Consider the following 7,873-nt stretch of genomic DNA (forward strand, 5'->3'; position numbering starts at 1 on the left):
GTGTATTGTCCTTGATACGTGAAAACTACACAATCACTTTAACTCCGACGAACTCAACCCAGATAACAAAATTTGTCTGGCCCACTTGTGGGCCACATGCTTGCTTTAGTTCTGGCCCAATATATGCCTGGATCCCCAGCCCAAAACTGGCCCACACACTGAAAACCGACACATACAATTTCCTCTGGCCCAGACACTGTAAAGTGACATTGTTTTATGTGGCCCGGGTCTGGCCCAGACACTGTAAGACAGATCTGGCTGAGAGTCGGCTTGGTCCCCGGGCCAGATGTGGCCCAGAAACTGCCAAATGTACTTCATTTTAGCAGGGAAACACAAACTCAACCATTTAATAAGATTAAGGGCTTTTATTAAACATTAACAAATACACTACAATATGAACATTTAACAACACACTTTTAAAAACAAAATAAGTAAATATATTTACAGTATATTTAAAGACAAAAATTCACACAAATAAATTCAACCATTTAAAAACATCAAGAACATTTGTAAAGAAAAGACATATAGAGAACATACATTTGTTTACATACCCCTTGCAGAATTTACAAAATCTTAATACCGTTAACAAAATAAGACGGATCATAAAAAAACCTGTGTTTTTATTTAGCCCTGTCCTGAATAAACTTTCACATAACAGATTTTTACATATAGTCCACAAGATAATAGCTGAATTTATACAAATTACCCCATTCAAAAATTTACATACACTTGATTCTTAATACTGTGTCATTACCTGGATGATCCACGACTGTGTTTATATTTTGTGATATTTGTTCACGAGTCCCTTGTTTGTCCTGAGCATTTAAGCTGACCACTGTTTTTCATCCTCCAGGTCCTGAATGTGTTTTTCCGTCACATTCAGGACCTGGAGGATTTTTCTATTGTCTTGTGGACTATATGTAAACATCTGTTATGTGAAATAGTTTATTCAGGACAGGACTAAATAAAAAATCATGGGATTTTTATGATCAATCTGATTTTGTTAAGAGTATTAAGATTTTATAAATTCTGCAAGGGGTATGTAAACTTTCAACCGCAACTGTATACCCACCCAGCTACCAACACGCAAAAATTCAACCACTTAAAAACAGCAAGGACTTTTATAAACAATTAAAAATAGACTATACTATAAACATTTTAACAAATAGCGCAAAAAACACACCACAGTTAAAACATTCTACATACCCTCCTTTTGCAAAAGTCTTCACTTGCGCCCACACTCTCGATCTGATGCCAGCTGAAGCCACCTCTTCATGGTCCTCTTGACCTCCATCTCAGCAGCATTAGCCGTGAGGAGGTTTCTACGAACTGCAGCTTTGGAATAAAGCAATACATAGTGTAAGGTCATTATGAATCTTAAGCATTAATTACACTTGTACTGTGGTCAGTGTGAATACTGGATTCTGATTGGCTGTAAGGTGTGCATTATAACTGTTTATTGCACAGGTAGTTCCAGCCAGTTAGATCATTATAATTTCTAAATTTTATCACACTACTGCATCTCTGTGTCTGCTTTATATCAGACAAAATTCCAGATCTAATGACCTAACTAATGGAAATTAAAGTTTGTACTTCTAAACCAATGACAGCTTTAACGTTAATTGTGGAAAGACCATGGTATAAGTGGGGTAATCCATGGCTAGGTGTGCATTAAACGATTTGAACGAGTGGTTCTTTTCCTGCACATCATGCATTAAAAATCGTTTAATGCACACCTAGCCGTGGATTACACCTTACATATCTGAGAGAGACAGCTAATTCTGTATGTAAACAGATATACTTACCAATCATGACCTCTCCGAGTTGGAGAGCGGCCAGTGAAGTCTTTCCAGTGACGTCTTTCCAGTGACTCCCCTCCAGTTGAGGTTCTTTTCCGGGGAGTTAGCCATCACCCTCTTCAAAATCCACCCTGTCAATAGGCGCCAACCAGTTTACCTGAAACCGATTTAAAACACAAAAATAATATACAATAGTATAAAAATAAATAAGCATGTATTGCCTTGTCAACTGGGTCAGTGCTTCTCACTACTCCTGCAGTTACCCTGCCCTGTGTGTTTTCCTCCTCTACCAAAGATTAGGTCATAACTGTTCCCTTATATCAAAGTTGTGTTCAGTGTTGTCCTTTGAGTACGAGTGTCCTTTTGAGAGAGAAAAAAAAAGCTCTCAGTCGCTGTGTAATTGTGCAAGCAATTGTTAACAAAAAAAGAAAATTCTCAGCAGTTTTTGCTTGTAATCTGGGCTCTGTTCCATCCTTTGCTCCAGACTACACAGTTGAGGATGGTCTTGCAGGGGCAGTAAATCCTCCTCAATATTACAAAGGCTGCACCTGGACCTCCTGTAGTTGAAGCAATCTCAGTGGTTTGTAGGTCCAGCACCATCCACAATTTAGTCAACACCTCCCTCTGCATGGCTATGATGAAGTTAACAATATTTACAAATGATACACACTACAAAACTATACAACTCCATCCTCAGTCTTATTCCTAACCTATACAAATTCCAGTAAGATGGCTGAGTGGAAGTCACGGTTGGCCCTACCTGCTTCTGATGATTACTGGGGGCTCCTCGTAAAGGCTAACAGCCTGGCAACGCTATAAGAGAACACTGTGTTAAGGGAAGTGAGGAAACATGTTCTACAAAATTAATACCTACAAAAGAAAGTCAATCAGAAAGCAGAAGAATACACTCACATGGCATATCGTCCATCGGCTGCCAGTTCTGCAGCATCTCTGTGAACGAGCCGTGTGCTGCTGCTGGTCAAGTGGTGGTGAGAACAGTGGTGAAAGTGGTGTTTGGGGTGACTGTGGGGAAGTTAACAGTGGGGGCAGGTGGAAGAATTTGTTTGGGTCCACAGCATGCTGCAAACTGTGTGGGCTTTCTGACAGAACATATTAAATTAGCATTAGCTCCATGTTCCAGAAAGTTCTATCCAAACATGGGCGGCTATGGTTCAGGTGGTAGAGCGGGTTGTCCACTAATCGTAGGGTTGGGGGTTCAATTCCCGGCCTGCATGACTCCACATGCCGAAGTGTCCTTGGGCAAGACACTGAACCTTAAGTTGCTCCCTTGCTCCGTGCACGAGCTACGTGCTCTTCAGATGTTTACTGTGTGTTTGTTGTTTCTGTCATGTCGCGAGACAAGGGAGAAGAGTACGGAAGCAGGTCAAAATGTATTTATTTAAGGGCAGGCAGACAAATCCAATATATGCTATACTACTCCGCGAGGTGTACAGGGACACGAGCGGTATATATCCCCAATATAATCAGCCGTATAGAACCGAATAGAACCATTTTTTGCACTCTTGTCAATGCACTTTTTTGTTGTAGGCTACAGAGTGTTACATTCTTTCAGCAGTTAGTTATAGGCCTAACATAGGCTATTCAAGGGGAGCTCAAAGATGACCACATCAAAATATTTTTATTTTACTCATTTATTTATTTAAAGTTATATTGTGCCTTGTTGGTTGCCTATGCCTGCTGGAGTGAAAAAAAAATGTTCAGTGTTAAATAAATATTTTGAAATTGATTTTTTTCTTTGAAAAGCAAGACAAAATAGTAAAAAGCACATTTTGACTATTTAATTTATGCAATGCTGAAAAAAAATGGCAAAATAAATGGAAGAAATGTTTAAAACGTTCAGTGGTAATCCTGATATTACTCAGGATGATGTCAGCTTCAAATCTATCCTACTTAGCAAGTGTGACCCACTCACCCAATCTGCTGTGGCAATGCATGTGAATGCAAAAATGACACAGTTTTAAAACAGTAATGCTAATTCAAAGAATTCTCATCCTGTGTCAGCTATAGGCATTTAAAAGCCCTATCCGAATGGAGGTCGCAAGGTTTCCTGGATAAACGAGGGCCATGCTACTGGAGACAAAAAGGAGAGCCCACCTCCTCCTAACCCTGATAACCCCCAGTGTGTTATTCATGTGGCAAAGAGGGACACATTTCTAGGGAATGCAAAGTTTTTTCTAGGAGAATAGCTCTTAACATTGATCTTAACCAGTTACAGGTTACGGTAAACAGACTGAGCAAGGAGAATGAGGAACTGTGTGCTCACATGGAGAAGCAGAGCTTTAAAGCCACATGTAAATTTCACATGTAGCACCCCTGTCACGAGATAATCACGGTAGACCAATCATTAATGTCGCTGTTGGAGGCCGATGCCACGGTTGGTTAGTTAGATACTGGTGCTTCCTTAACAATTCTTCATTCCGACAACCCCCCACACAATGGTAACGACACAATTTTAGAAAGGTTTGACGGAACAATTTCTCTTGCATCCCAGACAGAAAATATGCCATTCCAAACTGGCAAAGATGATTTCAAAGACAAACCCTGGCTCAGTAGAACTGGTGATGGTCGCGGTATATTAGGTTCAGACATTATGACTAAGCGTGGCTATATCATTGACTATGGCAACAACTGCATTTGGCGTAATCCTCAGAGTAAAGATAAGCTTGTGGAGATTTCTGATGTACATGCGATCAAAAAGGTTCATGTTAATATTAACATTTTGGGCACAACAATAGTTGCCTTACAAATAAATTAAATAAAATAATCTGGGTCTTCTTGCATACTTCGCTTTTTTTACGCGTACGCTAGCGTATGCGCACAGTCGTACGCACAGCTTTTCAAAGTAACCTCCGGTTGACATGTAAGCGTACACAGGAGGTCGACGCATGCGCATTACGACAACTTGCATTACCGCTCCTGGCCTACAAAAGTCAGTACAGAGCAGTAAAGCAGGTCTACTGGTGTAAAGGACGACAACGAAGAAAAGTCACAACAACACGTATAACAATGCTTGGGCAATCTCTCACCACGATTAGCACCCGTATAGAAATCATTATACAATTTAGGATTAGAACTATACAATCGCGGGGACTTTCTAATCTGCACCCGTTTCCGTCTCTTCCGTTTTTTTGTTCAACTACCATGAGAATCAACGGCCCTAGGTCACTGTTGCCACCTTGTGGAAGCAGTAAATGGTGCATACGAAAGAAATGCGCATGTGCAACCTGTGGTTAGAAAAATCGTGCGGCGCGCTTACTGTACACTGTTCCTAGCGTGAAAGCATACTTTCCTCTTAACGCGTGGGTGCGAACACAAAAAAACGCCCCAGTCTGAACAGGCTTTAAAGCATGAACAATAAAAAATATATATACTACTAAACATTTTTTTTAAAGTGAAGTTATTGAATTTAGTAAAGGCACATGCAAGCCCTTCTGCTTTATATGCAAATTTTACATAATCTCCCACAGAAAATAAACAACTTGACCATTTAAAACCAAATAACTACTAAACACAGATTTTAATATAATAAACGCTGTTGTTTTTAGAGTGCCATTCGTTTGGATGTTTTTTTGTTTTGTTTGGAGAGCAAAATGAGAAATGCTAACTCTCGAAACACTCGTTTTTAGAGGAAAAGCCAAACATACACATAGATTTTAACTGATATTAAAATGTAAAGTTTAAACGAAGAGATAAATAAAACCGTTGAGCAATACCTTCTAACCTCCTGCATCAAGATGACGGCGACTCTCCAGATGAGCAGTAAACACCATTAACACTCGTCTCCTCCTCTTCTTCTTCTGTGCTGAATTGTACATTACCGCCACCTAGGGATCAGGTGTTGCAATGATGATTGACGGAAGTGCCCCCCCCCCCGTCCATTTTCACCACGCATGCGCAGTGCAAATTGGGCAGGTGATCGTGGACAGACGATTCCGCTGGATCTGTACCGCGCATGCGTTAATGACCTTTTTTTTAAACCCCTTTTAATTAAATCTTTACAAAAAGATTAAATAATAATTAAACAAAAGTATGTTATTATAAATAGCATGGTACAGTATAATGGACTACAATTACATTTATACAATATAATAACATACAATTTCCTGTGTATGTTGTTGCTATAGAAACGTTAACCTGTTAAAGCATATTATGGAGAATTCGACGGTAGTGTGGTATAAAGTGAATCAGCAATAAAGTTATCAGCTTGAGTTGTTTTGTTTGCGCGTAAAGTATACAAACAGTAGATATTTCATTGAGATTATGTTAATGAAAAGGATGTGCCTATTGTATAGGACTGTTGTGATTATCGTGCAGCTCTTGTAAGATGTGGTAAGGAAATTTGTGAAATACAAACACAAAGAAGTGGTGGTTGCTTCGGATTAAAAAAAAAAAATCTGCAAAATTAATACGAGTGTAATATAAACAAATGTTTGATATGCCTTTGATAGTCTTTCAAAAGCGAATCTGTAGGTAGTTTCCCTTCTGAAGGCTGGAGCGAGTAAACACTACTCAGGCACTTGAGAGTATTTGTGGAGTGTGTACATTTTTGGACCAAGTCTGCCCTCTAGTAGCTGACGGGTTTCTCCCTTTCTCAGATTGTTTGCAGTTACACCGGAGTAAACTATACCACGATAAAGACTTAACGATCCTTGCTATTCAGTAGACGTGTGCCAATAATCAATTCCTCAATGTATCACACTGTTTAACATGCACAATTAAAAAAATCATCAATACCCCTGCCTTCAGTTCAGAAAGAGACGGTCTCGATAGCAGCTGTGGAAGATTATGGCAAAAAGATATCTTATCATGGTAAAACACGTGTGTGTGTGTGTGTGTGTGTGTGTGTGTGTGTGTGTGTGTGTGTGTGTGTGTGTGTGTGTGTGACAAAATTATTACATAACTTGGAATAAAAATAAGTTGGAATGAACTGAATGTAGCATTACTGGGTCTAGCATTGGTGCCATGTTTAAATATTTGATTATTAAACTATGATTTAAGACTTTTGGCATTTCCAAAAATTAAATTAAACAAAATCCAGGCACGTAAAAAAAATCCACTGGTATAAAATAGATAAAATAAGAACATAGTGTATAGTCAATTAATTAAAAAAACTAAACAACGATCTGACTGGCTCAAAATTATGAAACAAATATCACTTTTATTAAATTCACAGTTGTGTCTAGTTTTCGTTGCTCCCTAACGATACCATACCGACTTAAAATTGGCTAAATTCATTCAAATAACAAGAAGATATTATAATCGCCTACTACCTAGGCAGCATTTTTAAATTTGTTTTTCAAGCTGAGTTTCTAAGTAATTGGCACGTTTGGAAAGTTAAGGAAAAAGTCCACAATGTCATAAATGTCAATCTACTAAAGAGGGATTTTAAAAAGTTTTGCGCTGTTAGATATAATGTACCATATACATTAGCGGTATGAAAACTGAATATTCACACACGCCCATTGTGCAGTTCTAACCAATCCCATTAATGTACAAACATAAAATGGTTAAAATGACCTCACATGAGCCAAATAAGAGAGTAACAGAAACACAGAAAGCAGACTCAAAGGAAGGGCCTCAAATGTAAAGCCTTGAACTCAAAGCCTCAGCGGTCCTCAGATGGACCGCCCCCACACTTCAGACGTACACAGCCGCAAACGTAGATCCTCAGACGCAGAGCCACAGATGTACAGTCCTAGACAAACAGCCTCAGAGGGAGATCCTCAGATTTATAGCCACAAATGTACAGCTTCGGATATACAGCCTCAGATGCAGAGACTCCAGTGACGTGCGGTCAGGGGAGGCAGGGGAGGCACTGACACCTCCCCTGTGTCATCATGAAATGTAAAAAACAAATAAAGATTAATATATATATATATATATATATATATATATATATATATATATATATATATATATATATATATATATATATATTTGTCCACTGATCTGTGATAGAAATGTAAATCTTGTATGATTCCAATCATTCCAATGATTTTTATAGTCAATATCACTGAATTTGTGTATTTTCCTGTTCAAATACGGGGGAAAGA

The 7,873-nt window shown here is 38.8% G+C and overlaps 1 protein-coding gene and 1 long non-coding RNA gene across 4 annotated transcripts in view; both read right to left on the minus strand.

Moving 5' to 3' along the window:
* Positions 1-7,873, minus strand: part of LOC108269709 (E3 ubiquitin-protein ligase TRIM39) — a 64,768-nt gene that overhangs the window by 32,410 nt on the left and 24,485 nt on the right. The window lies entirely within an intron of this gene.
* Positions 20-5,671, minus strand: LOC108269723 (uncharacterized). 2 transcript variants are annotated; one of them, XR_001813539.3, is made up of 5 exons: positions 5,534-5,666; positions 2,712-3,142; positions 2,560-2,612; positions 1,806-1,956; positions 20-1,335 (listed from the first exon to the last, which is right to left on the minus strand). It is a non-coding gene; the product is annotated as an uncharacterized LOC108269723 (long non-coding RNA). The 2 variants fall into 2 exon arrangements; XR_001813537.3 differs by having other exon boundaries at positions 1,806-2,612; positions 5,534-5,671.

The sequence above is a fragment of the Ictalurus punctatus genome, chromosome 9, assembly GCF_001660625.3.
Source record: "Ictalurus punctatus breed USDA103 chromosome 9, Coco_2.0, whole genome shotgun sequence".
Lineage (NCBI taxonomy): Eukaryota > Metazoa > Chordata > Actinopteri > Siluriformes > Ictaluridae > Ictalurus > Ictalurus punctatus.